The following is a 25,993-nucleotide window of genomic DNA, read 5'->3' on the forward strand; positions in this document are numbered from 1 at the left end:
TTCTTCATTCAAACTTCTTTTCTTTCAAAGGTGGAGACAAGTAATTAACACTCTTTTGAAACAAGAAATGAATGGATTTATGTTTTTAAGAGCTATAAGTAGGTTACCGAAACTTTTAAAAAAAAAGTATCTATGAATCTATTGACATTTCTTACTTATGAAATAATTGTAGTATGTTTCAGTACCAGAAGTTTTCTTCAGAGGCTGTTCTCTTTATATTGTTGCTTTTCTATCTCATAGAAGTTAAGGTAAAAAAGTTCCTTTGAATAATCAACCCAAATGCCTGCTAAGCGTTTCAGCAAGTATACTTGTATTTGCTCTGCTACTTCTTCCACATCATGCAAAGGTTTTTAAATTAATGCTATTCTGCTCTATCTATTGCTTAAACAATGCTATAATAATAATAAGAGGAAAATCAAGAAAAGTCACCCATAATCCCACGAGAAATTCATTGTGTTGTGGTCTTATTTTTTTTCCTTTTCCTTTCTATACCTTATCATATTCTTGTATTTTTCCCATAATAGTAGATAAATGCAGTTTTATTTTTTCACTAAACTATTTCATCAGTTGTTAAAATTAATTTAATTTCAATTGCTATATAATTGTCTTAGGTTAGTGCGACTTTAATTTACCTAGTCTTTTGCCTGTTTTATATTTAAATTATTTCTAATTTTTCATCATTTTAAATGGTATTGCATTGAACAGACCTCTGTGTGTAAATTTTAAAATATTTTCCTCTTTTTTTTTTTTTAAAGATTTATTTCTTTTGGAAAAATCCCCTGGAGTGGGCTTACCTCAGTCAAAGGATATGAACACTTCAGTGGCCAAATTGCTTTTCAGAAAGGTTATACCAATTTATATTGCCACCAGCAGGATGTGCTTCAAAATTTCTCTAATGGGTAGCCCCTGAAATGTTCTATTAAAGTGTGCCTCTGAAGCTCTCTGACTTGTTGATTTACTTTTTGCCTAAACTAATAGCCTATTTTAAATTCCATTTTCCAAGATGTAGATGGATCTAAATCCATTTTCTGAACATTAAAAAAGGCTGAAGGAAATTGGGAAAATTTTTACCCACTTAAGTGAGCAATTATATCTTTGTTGTGTATTTTACTTATTATATGTATTGTTATCATTAAGTACAGGGCTTAATATTTTACACTGGCATTGTTGTTCAGGCCAGCTTTCCTCGGTACATGCTGCTTTTGGTAAGCACATGCCAGTAGAAATATTTTCTTTCAAGAAAATATATCAGAAACATTTTTAGAGGGCTGGAGTAGTGCCAGTTAACAGTATTTTACCTGTCTCTGAACCAGTATGAATAGCCTTTGTCACTATTTATGCATTTCTAATTTTTTTTTATACAATATAAAAACAAAATTAGTATATATAGATGTAGGTTTTAAAATGGTATATCAGCACCCTTGCAGTATTTCATATTTAATTAATTTCATCAATTAAAGGTCAGAAGATGACTGTACACACACGTAGTGGTTCTAGACCTATGTTGTTTCTGTTTGTCTCTAAGAGCATTCCCTGTTTGGCAATAACTGCTGATTCTGTATACTCTTAGCAGCTAGTCTGTTAAATGGAATAGGCTATAACTGTTCAGGTTATGAACTTGGTAACTAATGATCCAGAATAAACTTAAAAAGTTGTTTTAAAGCAAAATTCAAGACAATTAAAAATAGTAATTAAATTTAAATGGGAGACAATAAGTCATGGGTAAGCTGTAACGCATTGATGCAGTCGTTAGTTGAGCATGTATAATCTTGAATTAAATAGTCTAGTTCATTTTGCAATTTAAATAACTGAACTTATTTTCTGTAAATTTTTATTTAAATTTACTGATAACTTAGTATCTAACTTTCAGAGCTAATGTGGGTATGTTGATCATTGTGTTTGTTTCAGGGAAAAATTTTTTTGATGTCTGTTTATTTTGTTTGTCATAGCTAAAGAGTTTGATTTTTCCAGATACTTGGGTATTCTTAACATTTAGAATAGAAGAGAAAAACTTAGAACTCATCCCTTTTTTTTTTTTTTGGTGAGGAAGAGTGGCCATGAGCTAAAATCTGTGCCAGTCTTCCCCTATTTTTTTTTTTTTTTCTGTATATGTGACGCCACCAGTATGGCTTGATGAGCGGTGTTTTATGTCCGCACCCGGGATCTGAACCCACGAACCCTGGGCCGCTGAGGTGGAGCATGCAAACTTAACCACTACACCACCGGGTCGGCCACAGAACTCCTCATCACTTTTAATTAGTGAAATAATTCTTTAATAATAATTTTCCATTGCATTTAAATTTGCTAGATGTGTCAGAATTTATGCAGATAAATACTTTATTCATGAATAGAACAGTTGTTTTGAGTTTCACTTGATTATTTAAAATTTGTGTTGGTGTTTAAATATTTATATCATGAATATTTCCTTTGTTCTGAATTTGAGAAGACGTATTTAATTTTTTTCTTAACAGATTAATCTTATTGCTACCAGGTAGAGATGAAGATAATTTTAAATATAACAATTTTAGTGAAAATCATTGCAAGTTTGGCTGTAGACTACATTTTAATGGGTACCCAAGGTAAAGGTTTACGTACTCTTCTAGTACTCTGGGAACACTAGAACTTTGAGAAACAATAATCTTGAATCGTGTCACTACTTACCGGTCTCTGGTTGACAGAACTAGGGAGTATCCTTTTAGTACATTGGTTGCACTTGGAGGGTAGAAACCAGTTTTCTAGAGGGAGAAGAAAACTCTGTAAATGACCTAGTACTGTGACAAGATAAGAATAGTGATAGCTCTATTTTATTTTGGAAAAAAAAGTGGTCTAGAGGGGATATTAAATGCATTCAAAATCTCTACTGTTAGTATCCATTCAAAGGGAATGCAGTGATTTTTTTTTTGGTCCTACTAACATAAGGAAAAATTTTAATGGGCAGTAAGTTGGTAAAACTTGAAAGAACATAGAACCCCAGTGGCTTAGTGTTTAGAAGGTCTTTTTATTCTGTATAATAGAGGGACTTTACAGTTTTGCAGTGTTTTTCCTCTATGGCATTTTTATAAAAGGAGGTAAATGTTTTAGGAGGTAATTTTTTTCTTGATAACTTAGGAAGTGCTTATTTATTAACTGATGTGTCTATGAACCTGTTCGACTAAATCTGATTTTCTGCTTTTGGATGTCATTAGAAAAATGAACTTAACATTTTTGTGGTTAGTGATGTTTTGGTAGAAGGAAGCAGGTCCATCTCTCTCTCTTTGTATCTTTTTTTTTCTCCCCAATATGAGCACCCTGGGTACTTCCCCCGCCCCCTTCCTCCCCCTCATGGATTTCTGTGAGGACTTACTTGATTTCTCAGCAAAATTTAGCACTATTGAGTACTTTTTCCTTCTTGAAACTCTTCTCATGAGTTGAATGATCCTGCCTGGGCTTCTTCCTGTTTGTGATCTCTGTCCTTTGCATATGTTTTCTTTTTACAACCATTAAGTATTGGAGTTGCGTAGGATTCTGACCTTAACACTCTTCTCACTCTATACTTCTTGGGTAGTCTGCAATCCCATATCTTCAGTTAACATCGGATATATATTAGTGTTTCCAAGATCCGTATCTTAAATCCAGATCTTTTGTTTGCACTTGAGACCCATATTCATCCAACTCACAAATGTTTCTTCCATACCTCTGTTAAACTCAACAAAGCTAAACTTAACTGCTTATTTTATCCTCTCAACAGTATCCCTCAAATCCTTTTTTCCCTCCTGTCCCAGTAATGGCTGGTACTACAATCCTAGCCAGAGCCTGGGTGTCATTCTCATTCTTCCTTCTCCTTCACCCCCAGTTAGCCACAACTTCCTGTCAATTTTAAATCTCTAGTATCTCTAGAGTCCGTCCACTTTTTTTCCCTCACCATCTTAACACAGGCCACACCGTGGTTTCTCATTTAGATTACTAAAACAACCTCTCAACCATCTTCACTCCCAGTTTTGGCTTTCTGTGATACTTTCTTCACTGTGCAGTCAGGTCTGTCTTTCTCCACTTAAAATTCTTTAGTGATTCCTTGTTGCCCTTTGAACTGTCTTAACTACTTAGGGTGAATAATAATACCAGCTAATTCTGTGCTGTAACATTGTCTGAGGTAGACCCCAAACAACCTTAAGAAGTAAGTATTTTTAACCTTCATTTAACAACTGAGACAATTTAGAAAGGCTAACTAATTTGTCCAAGGTTGCCTTAGCTGGTAAGTGATTAGCAGGCTTTGAAGTTTGCCAGACCAAAGTCCTTTCTCTTAACTACTGACTATGTGCCTTCCTAAGCTGGCCCCTGCTTACTTAACTCCATCCTTTTTTTCCCATACTCCATTTCATCCTCTATTTACATTTCCTCTTTCCAAGACATACTCAAAACTTGTTGCCTAAGTCTAAAAGTGCTTTAAGGAAAACAGCATTTTCAAAAAAGCATTTCTGACAATTTTTTGAAACACTGCAAAATGATATAAGATGTTTAGCATCCCCAGAATCTAAGAAAATAAAAGAATGAGGCATAGGAAAAATACAAGTAGTTTTACGTATGTGGTTAGTTTTGAATTCAGAGCTGCTGAATTCCTCACATTTAATAACAGCTTGGACCAAGCTGTGTAAGAGGAAGATTAGGCAAAGTGTGAAAACACTTTATCTGAACTATTTGAAATGCTAATGACCTCCTTAAGTAGCTATTCACCTGGACCTTGTGTTCATTTTTGCCTCCAGGTATATAAAGCATCTGCCTGTGGACACAAGTCAAATAAGCTACTGAGTAACTTACAGGTAGAGAAATAGGCTACATATATTCTTGTGCATCAAATATTATATCATCAAAAAAGTTCAATACTACTGCAGCTAATCTCAGGTAGAAAGAAGATTGAGGGAAACTGAGAAACTGTTAATTTGGAATCATTTTCATTTCAAATGTTTCATTTCTTTTCTCTTTTATCCCTCTCCGCTATCCCTTTCCAACATATTTTAAGGCAAAAGGACCTCCATTGGACCAAAAAAAAAAAGGCTTTTCATCTATAGCTTTGAAAGCAACTTGGTGTTAAAAGAAAAAGATCAAATGGATAGAACTTTTGAAAATATAGGTAAATATTTGTTTCTTTGAAGGGATTGAGTTATTGACTACAGTTGAGGATTAATCTAATTATAAACTTTTAATAAAAATTCTTAGTTGCCCATTATAAAAGCAGAAGTTTTATTTTGTTTTACCATTAAAGTTTTTTAGAGGCAGTAAATGCCATACTAGTCTCAAAGGTTTTAATTTGGCATATTCTATCCAAAATAATCTTTTGCTATTTTTTTAAATAATAAAAGTGCAAAACAGTTCATTTAATAGATTCTAAATGTTATAATGTTTTTATTATAATAATGTAATATAATTTGAAAAGAATTTATTACTGAGCTTTGGTAAATAGAATTCACAATCACTTTGTTACCACACACAATTGGGGTTCTCTTGCCTGATGCGCATAAATAAAAAACCAGTTAATTACGGAATCAACTTTTGGGGGGAAAATCAGCTTTATTCTGCAAGATCGGTCTGCAGGGAGACAGGGGTATGTGCCCTCAGACCTGTCTCCCCGATTCAGGATTTGGGACAAAATTTAAGAGGTTAGGGAGAACAGGCTGGCACATGGAAACGCTGGCATGACAAGTTTTGATTGGTGGGCTTCAAGCATTTATGGTAAGGTTATAAACATTTATGACAGGGTTCTAAACATTTATGATGAGGTTCTAAACTTTTATGATGAGATTCTAAACTTTTTTTTTATGAGCAAGATCAGCCCTGAGCTAACATCCATGCCAGTCCTCTTTTTGCTGAGGAAGACTGGCCCTGGGCTAACATCCGTGCCCATCTTCCTCCACTTTATGTGGGACACCGCCACAGCATGGCCTGACAAGTGGTGCGTCGGTGTGCACCCGGGATCCAAACCCGGGCCACCAGCAGTGGAGCGCATGTACTTAACCACTATGCCATGAGGCCAGCCCCTCTAAACATTTTTGATGAGATGGTGAAGGAATTTTAACACTGGATCTTCCTGAATGAGGGACCCCTTGCTTCTGATCAAGTGTCCGACTTTCAAGTTCCGGTCATGTCCGGTTGTTGAGTTCTCTGGGATTTCTTCTTTTGCGCATGCCCTGGCTCCGTGACTTTGCAGTATTTCTGAAAGACAGTCCTTAATCACTTTGTTGATAAGACATGGGGTCTGTTCAGATTGGCTCTAAATGGGCCCGTGGTTACAACTCCTCTTAAATTTTTAGGTAATTGTTTTAAATATATATAGTGTATCTATTTCTCAATAAATACCAAATCTTAGTAGCTATAGAACTTTATAAAATACATTCACTTTTAGTAGGAAAAATTATTCTTGGCAGATTATTTAAAGTGAAAACCTACACTGAAAAGGTCTCATTAATTGCCTAAAATAATTGTTTCAATTAGTAAATTTCTTATCGTGCTGAGCATAGAGGCTAGTCAGGTAGTCAGACCTAGTCACCTAGTCAGGTGAGTTTGCTAAGTGCTGAAAGACTGGTCCTTTTCTGAAGAAAGTTCACTTACTGTTTGGCAAAATTAGGGGATATGAGTAATATCCTGTCCTGTAAGTCAGTATTGTATATTACCAAGTGCCAAACTGTGGTTTGTTAAGTGGTTGCTGTGGAAGCCCCGCAAGGAGAAAGATCACTGTAAACTAGGATAATCAGGAAATTAGAAAAAGTAAAATCTGAGACATCCCTTGAAGATTAGATATATTTGAGACTGCCCTGGTGACAGAGCCGTATATATGTATGTATGTATGTGTATGTGTGTCTGTGTATGTATGTATGGCAAAAGCTTTATTCTCTTCACCTGAAAAGGAGCAACCCTGAAATGGTAAAGTGGAAAGAGTAATAAAGAGAGGGACTCTAAATGCTCCCACCAAAGTTTTCCTCGTTCAGCAGATGCCATATAATTTTCCACTTGTCCGGTAAGCTCCAACTTCCTGGTATTCTTGAGGTGGTGAAGGATACTGTGGATGTGGGCATGGTGTAACTGTGAGCAGTGGTGAACTATTGAAGGCCTCTGTGCAGAGAAGTGGTGACAACAGTGTTTTTGGTTGTTAGTGCTGTCAATTCTGACTCCTAGTGACCCTATGTATAGCAGAGCTGAACCCTGCCCAGTCTTTTTTGTGCCATCCTCTCACCTTCTGGCACTATATCAGACAATGCTCCTCTACTTTCATAGGGTTTGTATGGCCAGTTTTTCCAGAAGTGAGTGGCCAGGTCCTTCTTCCTAGTCTGTCTTAGTCTGGGAGCTCTGCGGAAACCTGTCCACCACTGGCGACCTTGCTGGTATTTGAAATAGCTGTGGCATAGCTTTCAGCATCACAGCAACATGCAGCCACCACAGTATGACAATCGACAGACAGTGGTGTAGTTCCCTGACTGGAAAGGAACCCAGGCTGTGGTGGTGAGAGCACCGAATCTTAACTACTGGACGAGCAGTGCTGGCTGACAACAGTGTTAGGAGGATTAATTTAATAATTGCAACTCATGTATTGAACACTGTATCAGACACATTGACTGTTTTTTTTAAAGACAGTTTTTTAGAGCAGTTTTAGGTTCACAGCAAAATTAAGAGGAAGGTACAGAGATTGCCTATCACCCAAAGTCTGTAGTTTACATTAGGATTCACTCTTGATATTGTGCATTCTGTAAGTGTGGGCAAATGTATAATAAGATGTATCCATCCTTATAGTATCATACAGAGTATTTTCACTGTCCTAAAAATCCTCTATATCCCTTGTTCATCCCTACCCTCTCCTTAGCTGCTGACAACCACTGATCTTATTACTGTCTCCATAGTTTTACCTTTTTTATAGAATGTCATATAGTTAGAATCACACAATATGTAGCATTGTCAGATTGGCTTTTTTCACTTGGCAGTATACATTTATGGTTCCTCTATGTCTTTTCATGGCTTTCTTTTTTTTTGGGAGGGAAAGGGGAAGATTCACTCTGAGCTAACATCCATTACCAATCTTCCTCTTTTTTTTGCTTGAGGAAGATGAGCCCTGAGCTAACATCTGTACTAATGTTCCTCTGTTTTGTATGTGGGTCACCACCACAGCATGGCTTGATGAGTAGTGTAGGTCCGCGCCCAAGATCTGAACCCACAAACCTGGGCCGCCAAAGTGGAACATGCCAGACTTAACCACTATGCCACAGGGCTGGTCCTTCATGGCTTTCTTTTTAGTGCTCAATATTCCATTGTGTGGATGTAATACAGTTAATTGATCCATTCACCTACTGAAGGACATCTTAGTTGCTTCAGAGTTGTATCAGTTGGAATAAGGCTGCTATAAACATCCGTGTTCAAAGACCTTTGGGTAAATGCTAAGGACCATGATTGCTGGATCACAAAATAAGAGTAGGTTTAGTATTGTAAGAATCCACCAACTGTCCTCCAAAGTGGCTATATCATTTTGCATTCCCACCAGCAATGAATGAGTTTCCTGTTGTTCCACGTCCTTGCCAATATTTCATGTTGAAAGTATTCAGATTTTCAGCATTCTCATAGGTATGGAATGGTATCTCGTTTTAATTTGCATTTCCCTGATGACATATGATGTGGAACACCTTTTTAAATGTTTATCTGCCATCTATATGTCGTCTTTGGTGAGATGTTTAAGATCTTTAGCCCACTTTTTCATTGAATTGTGTTTTTTTGTTGAGTTTTAAGAGTTTTTTGTATATTTTGGATCTTTTATCAGATATATCTTTCATAAATATTTTCCTACAGTGTGTGGCTTGTCTTCTCATTCTCCTGACAGTGCCTTTCACAGAGCAGAAGTTTTTAATTTTAATTAAGTCCCACTTATCAGTTATTTCTTTCATGGATCAGCCTTTGGTGTTGTATCTAAAAAGTAATTGCCATACTGTAATCTAGGTTTTCCCCTTTGTTATCTTCTAGGAGTTTTATAAGTTTTGTGTTTTATAGTTAGGTCTATGATCCATTTTGTGTAAATTTTTGTGAAGTGTGTAAGGTCTGTGTCTAGATTCATTTTTGTGCATATGGATGTCTAGTTTTTCCAACATCACTTGTTGAAAAGACTGTCTTTGCTTCATTGTATTGCCTTTGCTGCTTTTTCAAAAATCAGTTGATTGTATTTATGTGGGTTTATTTCTGGATTTTCTGTTCTGTTTCATTAATCTATCTGTCTGTTCTTTTGCCGGTATGACACTGTCTAAATTACTGTACTGCATACTAAACCTTAAAGTTGGGTAGTGTCAGTCTTCCAGCTCTGTTCTTCTTCAATATTATGTTAGCTATTCTGAGCCTTTTGCCTTTCCATATAAACGTTAGAATCAGTTTGTTGATATCTGCTGGGATTTTGATTGGGATTGCATTGCATCTGTAGATCAATTTTGGAAGAACTGACATCTTGATAATATTGAGTCTTTCTATCCATGAACATGGCATCTCTCTCTATTTAGTTCTTTTTTATTTTGTTTAGCATAGTTTTGTAGTTTTCCTCATACAAGTTATATACATATTTTCTTAGATTTATACCTAAGTGCTTCATTTTTTTGGCTGCTAATATAAGTAGTATTATGTTTTGAATTTCAAATTCTACTTGTTCATTGCTGGAATATAGGAAAGCAATTGACTTTTGTGTATTAACCTTATATCCTGCAACTTTGCTATAATAACTTATTAGTTCTGTGAGTTTTTTTGTTGATTCTTTTGGATTTCCTGCATAGACAATCACGTTATCTGTGAACAAAGGCAGTTTTATTTCTTCCTTTGCAATCTGTATACCTTCTATTTTTGTTTCTTGTCTTATTGCATTAGCTAGTACTTTGGGAATGATGTTGAAAAGGAGTGGTGAGAGGGGACATCTTTGCCTTGTTCCTCCTCTTCGTGGGAAAGCGTCAAGTTTCTCACCATTAAGTATGATGTTAGCTGGAGCATTTTTGTAGATGTTCTTTATCAACTTGAGGAAGTTCCCCTTTATTCCCACATTAACTTTTAAAGTCCTCACAACAATATCGTGAGGTGGGTGTTATTATTGTCCCTGTTTCACACATGATGATACTGAGGCAGCCCACTTGGCAAAAGTCAAACAGCTGGTTATGTGGCAGAGCCTTTATTCAAATTGGGAAGTCTCACACCAGAGCATGATCTTGCCATTCAGATTTGCTTATTAGAGAAGGAAAGAAATTCCGGGCAGGGAGACTGCCAGGGTTGTTGTTGAAGCTCCATGGTAATGTAAGTAATTTTACTAATCTTCCTGAACCTTGGGTTTGTGATCCTAAGATCACTTTCAAATGACTTCCTGGGAAAGGGAAGAGAGATTGACAGAGGAATACAGAAAGGATTATTCATTGTTACTTCACTGAGTGTCAAATGATAGAAATTGATCGAGTTCTAGCTTTCTAGGGGTTTTGTGAGGATTGGACCATGCTTCCCCCACCCCACCCCACCCTGCTTCTGAGTTTGTCTTCTGCTTCAAGCACTTTTCTTTGCAGTATTCTTAGCTTCTAATCTTGGAACAGTTCTGCCATTTATATACTCTGCTTCTAAACCTGATCTGCTGAATGCTACCAGAGAAAATCACATAATTTTATGTTTTGATGCCTCTATGAATTTTTCTGTAACTTCTTATTTTGATTGAATTTCAAAACTTACATAGAAGTTGCTTGAATGGTACAAGGAGCTCTCGTTTCCTTTTCCTAGATTCTCAACTGTTATGCTCTGTCGCATTTGCTTTATCATAGTCTCTCTCTGTGTCTCTTTGTGTGTGTGTGCACGCGTGTATGTGTATGTGCAAATATATGCTTTTTTTTTTTTTTTTTTTCTGAATCATTTGAGAGTAAGCTGGAGACTTAGTCAGGTTATATAGCTATTAGGTGGTAAGGCAGGGATTTGAATCCAGATCATCTTTTTTTTTTTTGTATCACCAGTATCTGGCACATGCTTGGTGCTCAAGAAATGCCTCTTGAATTAACCAGTGACCACAGCTCACCTGTCAGAATCTACATCTCATCTCTTGTTGAGGTTTTAGCATGTATGGGTGCTTGGGCTTTGGACTCATACTCTGGGTTCAAATCCTTGCTTTACCACTTACTAGCTGTTTGACCTAAGTTCCATAATCTCACTAAGCCTCAGTTTCCTTGTCTCTAACATGGAGGTGATAATATTTCCTACCTATAAGGGATATTGTGAAGATTAGAAGAGACAGTGCTGGTAAAGCATTTATCATGAACCCTCTCAATTCTATTCTATTCTCGTTCTGCTACTCCAAGTTAGCTACTAGCTTCTCTTGGTTTGTCCTGCCCCACTGTCACTTCATAGTCTTTTTACTTGCAGAGTTGATGAGACATCTGAGTGAATTTCTAGTAGACAGTTAGCAAAAAGAACTCTGGAGAAAGGTCTGAGCTAGAGTTATATTTGGGAGACATTGCTTAGAGCTGTTAGTTAGAGCTTTGAAACCTGAACTTTGTACATAGAAAGACAAATAGAGCCAGCCCTGATGGCCTAGGTGTTAAAAGTTTATCCCTCTCACTGGTTCGGTGGCCCAGGTTCAGTTCCTGGTCATGGAACCACACCACTCGTCTGTCAGTAGCCATGTTGTGGTGGTGGCTCACATAGAAGAACTAGAAGGACTTAAAACTAGAATATACAACTATGTACTGGGGCTTTGGGGAGGAAAAAGGAAAAAAAAAAAAAAGAGGAAGATTGGCATCAGATGTTAGCTCAGGGCGAATCTTTCCCAGCAAAGAAAGAAAAAAAAAAAAAAAGACAAATAGCAGGTGATGGGATTTTGAGATACAGTGCCAGGAGCCTTACATCTTTGGGCATCCCAGTTTTCAAATATTTTTTATTGGCCTTCCAAACTTTTGGAATATTTCAGAAATAAACTTGGCATCCGTAAAATACAGGGTCACATACTTGGAAGCAGTACAAAAATTTGAGGGTAGTCTGATATATCTGCCTCTTTTCTGCACCCTCTCCAGAGGTACATGTTTTTCCGTTAAATATTCTATCTTGTTAGATCACACATCCTAGGTTTTGATTTAGAAGATTTGGTCACCATAGGTGTCACCCCATTTGGCAAGTAGGAGGAAGAGAAGTCCTCAAAGAAAATACTTGCAAAGTAAGATTTCATTAGTATTATTTTGTCTTTTTAGTCAGTAAGATGTGTATAGTAACCTATTAAGGTGATTTTTTTTATTAGAGAATGGGTCAAGGGGGATGCACATGAAACTAGAGAAGTGTAAATGACAAGGGAGGGAGTATCACAAGAATCTGATGAATCTAGATGTTTAATTGCTGGTTTGTATATGACTAAACTTCAAGCTATATTTTATTCTTCTAATAATTTTGATAGTTTTCTCGGAATAATTAAATATCCCTTTGAAGGAAATGGGTTACCAGGACCCCTTGTCCAATTGCTTTCACAAAATGAGCTGTCTTGCTTCCCATGAAAATCAATAGTGAAACATTTTAGAGAAAAATAGCACAGAGGACTGCTGATTTGTCATCAATATCCTTGGTTTGTTCTTCATTGTCTCTAATAAGAAACGGATCCCAATTTTAAATACATATATTTAATACTTCACTGTGACCATTGATGTTAACAGATGATAAAATTCTTGAATTTAAAATTTTACTCTTGATAATGCAGCAAACTTATTTCTCAAGTTCAGACCAAATTATTTGCAGTAATTTTTCAGTTGACAGGTTGGAATAGAAACTGTTTTATATTTTTAGTACCTTAACTCAAAATAAGAAAGCTACATAATTCAAGGTGTTTATTAGTAGGAAGAGAATGATATCTTGGCTTGGTGGTTGTGGTCATTTGATTTCAAGTTTATGGTACATCTTAAAACAAAACAAATAATATATATAAATAACTTTAGGAAGACAAACATATTTCATACTAGCCAGAAATCTTGCAAGTTAGATGAATCTAAGTGACTATCAGTTTTTTTAGCAGAGAGAAAGGAAACAGTGTTGATTGATAAGAAGAGGTAGAATTATTTAGTACTGTAGGTAAAATATTTTGTATATTGCCTGTCATTTGTTAGAGCTAGCTTCTTAAACAGTTAGAATAGAAGAGATGAAAAGGTATTAAGTAATGTTCAAAGTACGTAGAATGTAGGTAGCAAGATAATTGTACCCCAGTTTCTATAAGGTGTTAGCCACAGCTAAGCATTTTTAAATGATCATAATCCCATGAGGTCTAATTATTTCATAATTTACATTTGCCTAATCAGAATATGTATTCTGAAAGGGCATTCCATCTTTTTGATGGCAACTTTTATTGCGTAGTGGTTGGTTTTTTAGAAGTTTAGAAAAAGCAGGAAAAGAAACCTCATGGGGGGCTGGCCCCATGGCTTAGCGGTTAAGTGCACGTGGTCTGCTACTGGCGGCCCGGGTTCGGATCCCAGGCGCATACTGACGCACCGCTTGTCAGGCCATGCTGAGGCGGCGTCCCACATACAGCAACTAGAAGGATGTGCAACTATGACATACAACTATCTCCTGGGGCTTTGGGGGAAAAAAAAGGAGGAGGATTGGCAATAGATGTTAGCTCAGGGCCAGTCTTCCTCAGCAAAAAAAAAAGAGGAGGATTAGCATGGATGTTAGCTCAGGGCTGATCTTCCTCACAAAAAAAAAAAGAAAAGAAACCACGTTAACCTTAGAAGTTCACATTCTCTGCTAAATATGAACATCTTGGAATAATATAGGCATAGTAGATATATTGTAACTTTGTTGTATGAAGTCAAACATTTGTGTACATGTTGCATATGTTACCTATTTTATGAAAAAAAGAAGAAACCAGGGAAAGCTTATAAAATTTTCAGTTCTCTATGAGAAATAGTCCTCTGGGTGAAGAACGGCTTGCTTGGTCTCTTCTATTAGTATAGGAGGGTAGCACTGACAGTATTCTCATGTGGATTTGTCCTCACCCTCTGGAAATAATTGAGGCAGAGAGAGTGAAGTCAGGGATTTTTTCTCTCCAAAAGTTATTCTTTTTCTCTTTTTTTTTTCCCCCAGTTGCCACAGCTTTTCCACTTTATATCACAGATCTGCAAGAACCTTAGTTGTACAACTACATTTGGCCCTGTGTGACCACTTCATCTATAGCTGTGGTACCCAAAGTGGAGTGAGATCAGTGAGGACTGGCTTTGCCATTTAGATTATAAGGCAGACATTTTCCATAAATTGAATGAGCATTTAGATTATAAGGCAGACATTTTCCATAAATTGAATGAGCTAAATGTCTATCTCCAAGATTTTGAGAGGTGTTTATTGCATACATGCCTTAAATGTAATGTGCTAAAAATTATAACTCCTTAAACCTATGATAATTTTGAGAAGGTATATAAAGTTCCTAGTACAGTGCTTACTACAAGGAGGCTTTCAAGATATGGTGGTTCTGATCCTTCCATTTGCATGCACTATTTTGCCTGAGAAACTTCTTTTCTGTTTGCTGTTTGAACTCTTTCATTTGGGGTGGGGGCTTGGTGAGTAGAGGAGAGATCTAAATTCTCTTTATACAAATTTTCAGTTTCCTAACAACTTCCAGGTTTCCTTAGGACAAATGGCGCATGCTATATTGATCCCTTTCCCCTCAACTAGTTATTTAGATTTGGCTTTTCTTCCCTTTGCTAAGTCATTTGCCATCCCTTCAGTCACTCACCATGTCATAAATATGTTGCAGTTCAGGATTACAGTTGTCTCATGTTTCACTGAAGAAAGAGTTTGTATTCCTATTTCTTGTTCTCCTTGAGTTACTGCATGAGTTTTGAGCGAAACTTTTTACTCTAATCTTGAAATTGGAAATCTCTGCTCTTTTTCTGTTATATCACAATGTGTCTCCAGCAATTCAGAGCAAAGCATATAAAATGGACGATTATCACCCCAGGAGTAGAGTACTATATTAGTTCAAGACTTTTCGTCTTGATAAATTCCTCCTGCCTACTTTAACCTCCACCTCCCCCAAATTTTACTGATAAATTTTTTGCCCCAGTGTCTGAGTAGGAAATCTCTATATTAATACTACCCTTATTTTAGTTATTATGCTTACTAAATGGTGAAAACGTAAAACCACTTGTTCCCTACCAGCTACTATAGTTAGTACTGACCACGTTTTTTTTGTTTGTTTTCTTTTTCCTTTTTTTTTTTTTTTTTTTGGTGAGGAAGACCGGCCCTGAGCTAACATCCGATGCCAATCCTCCTCTTTTTTGCTGAGGAAGACTGGCCCTGGGCTAACATCTGTGCCCATCTTCCTCTACTTTATATGGGATGCCGCCACAGCATGGCTTAACAAGCGGTGCGTTGGTGCGCGCCCGGGATCCGAACCAGCAAATCCCGGGCCACCGCAGCGGAGCGCGTGCACTTAACTGCTTGCGCCACAGGGCCAGCCCCCTGACCACGTTTTTTATGCCTAGCCAACGAAAAGCATTTGCTAAAATTTTAAATAGTGGTTCTCCAAAGCTTATAGTGGGAAACTATTGTTTTTTAACAGATTCTTTTGAGATGCATCCTTTGACCTAATTTTAAGTGACCTAAATTATTCTACAATTATCACCTTTACAGTAATTTGAAACCATTTTCTTTTCAGCTGTAAATATGTACTTATTGTGTTCTATGCTAAAATAATATTTCCCAGTATGTATCTAAAGTAGTGGTTCTCAAACGTGAATCTAGGAATCCCTTGGGAGCTTGTTTAGAGCGTGCTAATCCTTGGGCTCAACCTCCAGAAATTAATTCATTAGGTATGGGGAAGGACCTAGGAGTTTGCAATTTTCTGATGCCGTTAATCCATGTATTTGAGAAACACTGCTGTAAAGGTTATATAGGGAAATGCCTGTTTAGTGGATTCAGGAAATCCAGGAAAACGCTTGACTTTTCAAACTTGCTTCTCTCTTGGTATTTTGAATCTTACTCTCCTTGGTCTTTGGTTCTGGCTGACTAAAGGCAGATCGTTGGGACTTGAACTTCCTAGCAATACATTGAGGCCAATGTTGGATCCAGTTGGACTTCATCCAGCAGATTTAAGACCAGTAAGTAAGGAGCTGTTACAGAGTCCATGGTTGATGAAGTGGAAATAATTTTCAGCTGAATGCTAAATGGCTTCAAAGAGTATGGTGCCTAGCAATTTATTTTGTGTTTTATAACTACACATAGAAACGGAAGAGAAAAGCCTGATCTTGGAATGAGGGATTTAGGCCTGCCAGACAAGTTATGTCAAGTATCACTAACATAGGAACCTAAATTATCAAAATGATCTCTATGTGGTGTTGAAACGAGGTCAGTGCAGATTCAGGGGTTGACTCCTAAGTAGTTTTAAAGCAAATATGCTTTATACTTTTTTTCCTAATTAAGGGAGACTTGAAAATTAGTCAAATTAGTGGTGCTTTTTTCAGCATTAGAAGTAGTGAAAATACACACTTAGAACGTTTTAATGATGTGAAAGAGAGACTACTTTGATTGTACTTGAATACAGTTTTTGTTATGTCTTTCTTAAATGACCTATGGGTGCTATTAAATTCTTGATATAGTACAAATTAGAAAGTCTTAAACATGGATTTGTCATCTGGCACGCTAGTTTTAGATTGTTCATAGATTAATCTGCTGACTGTTTAATGGCCTGAAAGGAGGGAAAGAGCGAATTTAAACCAGATTAGTATGTTCTGCACTGCTAAAGTATTCCCTGATTGATCCTAAAAATTAAAGATGGAAAAGACTCTGGTAATTTGATTTTTACATGGGTGATTGGATTTCTTATAGTTGATATATAGGGGTTTAGGATTTTTTTTTGTGATGTGGATAAATGCAAGTCAAGTGTTAATCAAATCAATTGTATAAACATTTGAGTGCCTGGAACACCTGTTCTGTGCAGGTGTGCCAGATACTAGAAATACAGTGGTGAGCAAGACAGATGGCTCCTAAAGTTGAGTGTTATCAAATGTAATGGGCTGACTTACATGGCCTAACTTTGACCAGGAAAGTAACTTGTGTATTAACATGTGCTTTGTTTCTAAATAGTAGTGGTTTTATATTTAGTTTTCTCCATTTATATTTATCCCACTTGCAACACATAGTATTTATATGCAAGATAACTGTTAACCAGCATAAATGCAAGAGGATTTACAGGGGAAAAAATGGTTTGATGGTTGTAGCAAAAAAAATTTTTTTAATCAACTGTGTATTCTCATTGAACAGAATATAATAAACTGAACATAGTATTTAGAACATATCAGTTATTCAATATTAATATTTTATTAGATGGGTAGTAACATTGTAATTTATTTAAACTTCCAAATAGTAAGAGTTATGGGAAAAGGACCCCACCTAACTCATTGAGGCTGAATTTGTGTCTTATATTTTTGTATCCCTCACAGCTCTGCATATATGTTGTCAGCAATGAGTGAATGGGTTCATTGAAGATGTTTACCTTGGAGTATTTTATCTTGGCAGCATTGATATAACTATTATACTAATAGAATTGAGAAAAATTGTTTAAATTGAAAGGCTACTCTTTTAAAAAAATAGCTACTAGTTTGAGCATTTTAACTTTGTGGTAAATGAGTAAAAATGTTTTAAATGAATTATGATTTTTCTTAAAAATACTTTTAAAGTCTTTTAAATTCTCTGAAGAAGTCTCTTGGCCTCAAATTACCCAATTTACTATAAGTTAATCTTTAGGTTTTATATTTAAATACTAGTTACTAATCTTTTCAAGAGAAGGACTTTTTTTTAAAAATGGAAGTTCTTAGAAATTGAAAATTCTGTGGGAACATGAGTTATTTTGTAACATAACTTGAGTGATTGAGCAAGGAAGTGTGGGGAAACTGCTTTCTTTGTGTTTTCCAAAGAATTAGGAAACATTCAGAAGTGATTCCTGATGAAAGGAATAAGCTACGCTGCCTTTATTTGGGAGGTGTCTTTTGTTGAAATGTAATAAATTAATGTCAGTTATACTTAAAAATCTAGGACTAGCAAATAATGTTTAGTAGAATGTGTCAGAATTATCAGCTTCCCCACACATACAACTTTAAAAATTGGTGATGAACATATTCAAGCTCCAATTCATGCTTTATGCTTATTGTTAAATAATAATGTTATTAAAATAAATCCAAGTTGATCTTGTTCAAGGTACCAAATCTTTTTCAAGATATTGAAATGATGTAAGAAGTGGATATAGAGAGAAGGTAAGAAAGGGAAAAGTTTGTTTCTCTGCTATAGCTAAACAAGGATAATTATTTAGAAAATTATTTCAAGATATAAAAAATAAAATAATTACTTAGTGGAAAACTGATACTTGCAGAAACTTGAACTCATCAGTTATGTGGCTCCTCTTGGTGTAACTCAAACTTGTAATACTTATCCTTTACCTAGCATAGATATAACTCTGAGTAATATTTTGAATCAAAATGGCTGTTTCTACTCTGTCCTATTTTATTTTAAAAAATCAGCTTTATTGAGGTAAATTTGCATACATAAAAATTACTAATTTTAAGTGTGTAGTTTTAGTTATGACAAATGAATATAGTTGTGTAACCACCACTGTAATCATGACATAGAAGATTTCCATCACCCCAGAAAGTTACCTTGTGTCCCTTTAATCTCACCTCCTACTCCTCGTCCCTGCATCTGCTTTCTGTCACAGCTGCTTTTTGCAGCATTTCATATAAATTGAATCATACATTATACAGTCTTTTGTATCTGTCTTCTTTCACTTAGCATAATAATTTGGAGATTCCATGTTGTTATATTCATCGGTAGTTCATTTCTTTTTATGCTGAATAGTATTCCATTTTGTGGATATATCACAATTTTGTCCATTCACTGTTTGATGGACATTTGGATTGTTTCCAGTTCTTGGCTGTTATAAATAAGGCCACTATGAACATTGGAGTACAAATCTTTTGAGGACATGTGTGTAAAATACCTAGGAGTGGGACCTTTGCTCTAGTTTAAATGCAAGGCTTTCTTTCTTAGTTTTGGTAGGGAAGATAGAAAAATCTATATTAAACCAAAAGAGTGAAATTTATTGCAGGGAAAGAGTTGAATTGCCAACTATAATTCTTTTCTTCTTTATACTTCTATTTTATTCTTGATCTTCCCCCGCCCCCGAAAAAAGCTACTGCCTTTTCCCTTAACTAAAACCTCTTCTAAAATAGTATTCCTTATTTAAAACTTGCATTTACAAGACATACTAAATTTTGAATGGACTAGTTGAACCATGACTATTTTGCAACACTTCCTGTCCCCTACCCCCTAGTATTTCTGTCTTATACTAAGTTTTATTGTTTGGAGCCTTTTTTCATTTCTTTCTATATCATCTCCTTTCTCCTCCAAGTTGGGACCTACGTGGTACAATTTGAGTTAAGGGAAATAGAGAAGAAGCTACAGATAAAGGTTTAAGATTTGTAATGGCATATATTAGGGGGTTGCTGGAAATTCAGCTGCAGACCATGTTGATCTGGCTTAATGATTTAATGAAGCCTGTGAAGTGAACTATATTTGCTGACTCATATGTTTATGTTATAATCTCCTTGGCAGTATAGGGTAGAGTTGATTTAGAAGCAAGAGATGCCTGATAACTCACTCCCTGCCCTCCCAAGTATATTATGTATGTATACATACAAATGTCCGTATACACATTTCTTAAATTAGGAATTTTAGGTTTAAAATTGGCTTAAATTTCAGATTTGAGTTGGTCAAGTTTCATTCTCACTGGGTTATTCTCATCCTTTTTTTACAATAGCATCTACCTGCAGCATTCAGAGAATTGGAGTTTGAGTTGAGATCGGAGGAAAAGTTTGGAGAGCTAGTAGGTAGATCTGTTGAAGTAGGTTTGACAACATGCTACCTGAGAAAATGGGAGAGAAGGCAGGGATTGGGATTGGGATACAATAACTGCTTGTTTTGCAGTTGGGCATTCTACAAATACTTGTTAAAATTGAAATGACTTCTTTAAACAAGGTAGTGTTTGGTGCTTTTGGGTTACAAAGACTAATCTGATATAGAGCCTTTCTGGAAGAAGGGGAGCTTAGTAACAGAGCTTCTGATCTGGCATTAACTAAAGTACCAGTAAATATTGTGCTATAGGTTGTGTATACCTGATAGAGAGTATATCCAGATTAGTATAGGAGACTAAACTGCATCTTTTCTTCCCCTGTCAACTTTGTCCAGCTCTGGCTTCAATTTTGCTGGCCATTTACCCCTCCAATTCCTTCCTCCTCCTCTGTTAGACTATGAGCTAGGTGATGTGTTCTATCATTTCAGTCCTTACCAAGGTGAATTGTTTGTGAAATTTTCCTAATAGAATACTGTTCTGGGCTGCTTGACCATAAAAAAAATGGAGTATGGGCATAAGATGCAAATAATTAGTGTACTTACAAAGACAGACTCTTACAGCAGGTGAGGTAGAAGACAATAAAAGATAAACAGAAGTTAAAATGTAGAAGAAAAAAATATAAACTGGAGAGGAAGGAGAACTTGAAATTAGAATGGTGATGTGTGACGATCAGGATTTTCTCCTTTCTTACATATTTTCTTTCATTCATATTCTCTCTGTTTTTTTTCTGTTCTTTCCTCTCCCTCTTTTCTTTCTTCCGTCGCTTTAATTTATTTTATGGTTTTATGCCACTGAAATATTTGTGTGTTATCCATTTGTGTGTTATAGCCTCTCAGTGATTAACATTGTTATCTTGTCTTTTCCAGGTGCTCTGTAGTAAATGAGTGCTTCATTGGCTTTTTATTGGCATTATAGAATTTTGCTTGGGGTGACTTTTTTTTAGTATTTTCCTTATATATTATTGATCACTCATTATCTCTTGCTTTGGTTCTGCTTTGCTACCTGGCATAACCAAAAATTGACTTAATTTGGAGTTGTTAGTAAGGAGACACACCTTTTGCATTCCCAGTTGAAGAAGAGCAGCGCTCTATTGGAGAAGTTTGTCTTTTTGACTGCAGTGTAGTTTGGGGAAGGTTACAATAGAATAACAAGATTGGGAGCAGGCAGACATTCACTGGACTCAGATCCACTGAGTCACACCTTGTCATCAGTGGAATAGCACGCGTCATTTAGCACTTGGATTTGATGTTTTAAACGAGAGCACTATTTCTTATAATTCATTGAATAGGTAATCACAAATCAGTTTAAATTGCTTTTGGATTGGAGTTTGAGTGTACGGAGATAAGATAGGAAATATGGCTCGCTTGTTGTTAGGTATCTGGAATCCTTAGAACATCAGGTTCAAATATTTATTTTTATCAGGTTTTATTTTGAAATAATTTCAAATTTATAGAAAGTTGCATTAATAATACAAATAATTCACAAATACCCCTTGGCAAGATTCACCCATTGTTGACATTTTGCCACATTTGCTCTGTAATTCTCTTATCATATTATTTTTTTCCGAACTGTTTGAGAATAAGTTGCATATATCATGTTCCTTTACCATATAATACTTATATGTATATTTTCCAAGAACAAGGGCATTCTCATCTTTTCAAGGACATTTCAGTTATCATATTAAGGAAATTTAACACTGATATAATACAGTTTTCTAATACGCAGTCCATGTTCAGATTTCTCTATTTTTCCCAATAATGTTCTTTAATAATTTTTCTTCCAGTCCAGGATCCAACCCAGAATCATTCATTGTGTTTAGTTGTCATGTCTCTTTATTCTCCTTTAATCAGGAACATTTCTTTAGCCTTTCTTTGTCTTTTGTGACTTGACATTTTTGAAGAGTGACAGACCATTTATTTATAGAATCTCCCTCAATTTGGATTTGTCTAATGTGTCCTTGTGATTAAATTTAGGAAATGTAGTTTTGACAGGAATGCTACATTAGTGGTGTGTGCTTCTCAGTGCATTGCATCAGAAGGCACATGTCCATTTGTCCCATTATCAGTAATACTAACTCTGATCTTCTGGTTAATGTGGTATCTGCCAGGTTCTTCCACTCAAAAGTTATTATTTTCCTTTCATAATAAGTAATTTGTGGGGAGATATTTTGAGACTCAGTATATACTATTCCTCATCAAACTTTGATCCACAAAGAATTTTAACATTCTTTGTTAATTTTACCTAAATTGATTATAACTATAGTGGTTGAGAGTTAAATATTTAATTACACAAACTCAGTAATATAGGAAGGAGTCTGTTCCAGCTGTTGGATTCCTTATCATTAGAAAATGTTTTGTGTTGAACTGGAATTTGTCTTCTGAGACTTGCACACATTGTTTCAAATTCTGTACTTTTGTGCCTCATGACATAAACCTGCTCTTTTTTCTCTTTAACAGCCCTTAAAAATGCATTCCTTTTTTATCTTTGAGGTTCCTTACTCCCCTTTCTAACAGTCGTTTGTTGTAAGAGATGGCTTTCCTGAATTTATAACTATCCTGTTGGCTTCCTGATAACACTCGTCTATCAATATCACACTTAACATAGGGTACCAAATCCAGATATCAGTTCTAGATATGATTTGATCAGTACGATAGATTGCTGTTGTCCATAATCTGGGTTGATGCTTAAGAGCACCAGGCTTTGGAGATAAATCGGATTCAAGTCCTATCTCTGCCACTTATTAGCTCTGTGATCTTAAACAAATTCCTAATATCTCCAAACTTCAGTTCGATAATCTGTAAAGAGTGGTCATAATTGCATCTACCTTTTAGGGTGGAATGCAGATTAAGTGTGCATGTAAAATTCTCGGGGTGCTGTCTATTACACCATAATCTCTCTTTAGCTAATTATTATTATTATTTTACAGAAAGCATGCATCTGTTTTACAGCCCAAGATTGGTACAATTTATTTTTTAGCTATTGTGTTGTATTTTAGGCTCATTTAAACCTGTGGTGAAAATCGGAAAGTTTCAGTAAGTTCTACTGAAGCACAGTTAGACTCTGGGACAAATATTTTAACTTGTGTGAAAGTTATTCTATCAAGTTACAACTTTTATGAGATTTTGAATTACTTCTTAAATCATTTACATGTAGACAATAAGTAGATTATAAAGAAACATTTGAATTATTTTGAGTGAAGCCTAAAACCTTTGGTCATCTTTTATAGCATAGCAAATGTGCAATAAATATTTCAACATTAAATAATACTTAAAAATTAATCAGTGAAATTTGAGTGGATGCTGTTTCTCGTGGTGTTTTTAAACCATATTGTTAATTTAAATAGTAAATTTACTCTGTTTGTGAAATCCTAAAGCTTTTCCTAAAATTTACTATAGAAATTGAGGGCAATATTGTACATGTAGTGAAAAGTAGTTATCTGGGTATATTCTAGGACATTTTGATGGAATGCAGCTTTCTTTTCCAAACAAGCCTTCTAACACTTGGTTAACCTGTAGCAATAATGGTACTGTAGAAAATTGAATAGGTGGGAAAATGTGCTATAAACCTTCATAGTAAATCTCAGAAATATGACTCCTCATCCTGTCACAACAGGACCAAGAATCTCATTCTCCCCAATCAAGAGGCTCCCAAGGGATATTCTTAGGACACTGAAGTCACGCCATTGACTGTCTGTTTGTAAAAGTTGTTCTTTAGTTGGTGGCTGTTTATGCTAGAAAAATTAGCTAAGCTTTAGGAAAATACCTAGTTTTGCTTACTTTGGTGGGTATAAATGATTACCTTGCTCACCTAGCCTGTGGCCAGGTGAAGAAAAATCTATATATTAAAGTTACATATTGATATATTATACATTGGTGTTAAATACCAAATGAAATGTTTTTATTTCTTAATTTTACCTCAGCAACCCTTTTTATGTAACTAGTAGCTATTATAATAGTGAAAGCACTCCTTAAAATTTTAGACATTTAAAATGTACATAGTTAATTTTAACTGTCTCAACTCTGTTTCATGTTAAATGTGTTACAGGAATGAATCTGAAGTCTGCTGCAGTAAAACACTGAAGGCTTTAAAATGTTTTCTTGCATAAAACTCAAACTTTAAGTAGCTGCTTATGAGGATAGGGAAGGCAGGAAGCTAATGTCTGTCTCAAGATACAGGACAGCTGTTTGCTCATCAACCTCAACTGTGTGAGTAGACTTTAGCCTGTAACCCTATGTAACTGGGCATAGTAACTTAAAATTTTTTAAATCTAAAGTGCTTGAAGATACACTTAATCATGATGAGGCATTTTTTAGGGTCTGTTTTTTTCTGGTGGGTAAGATACTGAGGGTGGACTAAGTGGTAGATTTTCATTTATAGTGTATTTTTGAGAATAACACTTAATAACTAAAATATCATTAGTGACCATGCATCTTTTCACAGTTACTCTAAGCATTGGAATCTGCATTACTCATGTTATTGTGAAGCAAAAGATTATAATTCCTTAGATTGCTGTTTATTTTGCAGTTCATTTCAGACTTTTTAAAGTAACATTTTGGCTCAACAACCATAAAAATGTATTTGGGGAATATGATTTTAGATATTAATATTGAAAATTGCTCTTGGAAATAGTTTAATAATTTAAATTATAATTAATAATGTTTAAGATAGCTCTATTTAATCAGAGAGAGTGTATACTTCAAAATAAAGGAACTCTTGATTCCTAAATGCAGTTGGAAGTCTTTCAAACTTGCCAACTTTGTTTTTAGAAGTGCTTTATAAATACCTATTGAAGAAAAAAACTTCTTTTTCTTTTACTAAAAGTTACCACCTGAAGAATCAGTTGCGGGGCGGGGGTGGTTGTTTTTTCCTACTCCTCCCTCCCTTGTTTTTTCTTCATGGATTTGGGAGTAAGACTCTTAATTGAATATTTTCCCCCCTTAGAGGAATGCATGGTTTGTATACATGAGATGATTGAAATGTAAGATGCTGCCTTGAGCAAAATGATGAGCATGTGGATAAAGATTCATAAAATCTTGTTAACTGTTTAGGGAGACATGGAGTAGCATGAATGTTATTTGCACTAAGATGAACTTACTTTCTCTTTCACATCACAAATATATTGGCTGAAGGAAAATCCAAATTGTCTTTAGAATCAGTGAGTGAGAAGATATTTAGAAAGTATATGAAGAATATACACTGAATATGAATATTCTTAGGAAAGTAGTCAAAGGGTACATGGCAGAAATGAAGGAGATATATGTAGTTGCATTCAAAAGTAGTGAAAAACTCAAGGTTTTAGTTTGCCCAATTTTTTTCCTTTCTGGATTGGTCAGAAGATAAACAGCACTATCTGAGTCTCCATGGGGTTATCTAGTTCCTAATCTTTCAATAGCTCTAAAGAAGAGTTATTATAATCTTCTTGTTTAATGATGACAAGTCTCACTTTAATGAAGGTTTAAGGTCTGGAATATGAGATTTAACTCTCCAGTTAGTCATTTGGCATTTCACTTGTAGAGCCGAGTTTAATTTGGTGCTGCTATTTTGTTTACAGTACTCCAATACTCTTCCTTCCTCTCTTTTTTAATTAGTGTCAAAAATAAAATTCAAGGGGAGTGAAGCCCTTAGAACATACTAATGAAACTTTGAGTTTTAAGATGAGATTAGGCAGAAAGGACACAATAGGAAAGAGAGAAGCTTTTAAAACCATAAAGGATTTGGGGGAGATTGCATGATGGTAAATTGGTCCCAATTTCCATTTCTCCTTTTTTCTCTCTGAGGTGATTCTTCGTGTGTTATGTTACTCTTCTACCAAGCAGGTAGAGAAGAGTGCTAAGGAGCTAATTGCCTTTACTGGGCTAGAAAGTACATGTAGGAGTATGTGAGCACCATACATAATACTCTGTCCCATCAGTCCTGCCCTACCCTTTACCTTACCACATAGGCTTCTCATTGATCTTGTACCCATTTCTGTGACAGAGTTTTGCCTAGATTATAAATGTGTTTTAGCTTCTTTTACTGTTGAATTTTGCAGTATGCTTTAACACAGAGTTCTGGGCTGTGTAAGGCTTTGTAATATGGTTAAATACACAGGCTGTAGAGTCAGGCTGCCTG

At 35.5% G+C, this 25,993-nt stretch overlaps 1 protein-coding gene across 3 annotated transcripts in view; it reads left to right on the plus strand.

Annotated features, from left to right (window-relative positions):
• The window catches only part of ZFAND6 (zinc finger AN1-type containing 6), a 71,804-nt gene that overhangs the window by 11,230 nt on the left and 34,581 nt on the right, over positions 1-25,993 (plus strand). The window contains exon 2 of one of the 3 annotated variants that reach the window (XM_004421889.3): positions 23,927-24,087. The exons of the other annotated variants lie outside the window; for them this stretch is intronic. The gene's annotated coding sequence lies outside the window, so the exon portion shown is untranslated. The remainder of the gene's footprint in view (positions 1-23,926; positions 24,088-25,993) is intronic. 3 annotated transcript variants of the gene reach the window in all.

The sequence above is a fragment of the Ceratotherium simum genome, chromosome 3 (genome assembly GCF_057802395.1).
Source record: "Ceratotherium simum simum isolate JZ-2026a chromosome 3, ASM5780239v1, whole genome shotgun sequence".
Taxonomy (NCBI): domain Eukaryota; kingdom Metazoa; phylum Chordata; class Mammalia; order Perissodactyla; family Rhinocerotidae; genus Ceratotherium; species Ceratotherium simum.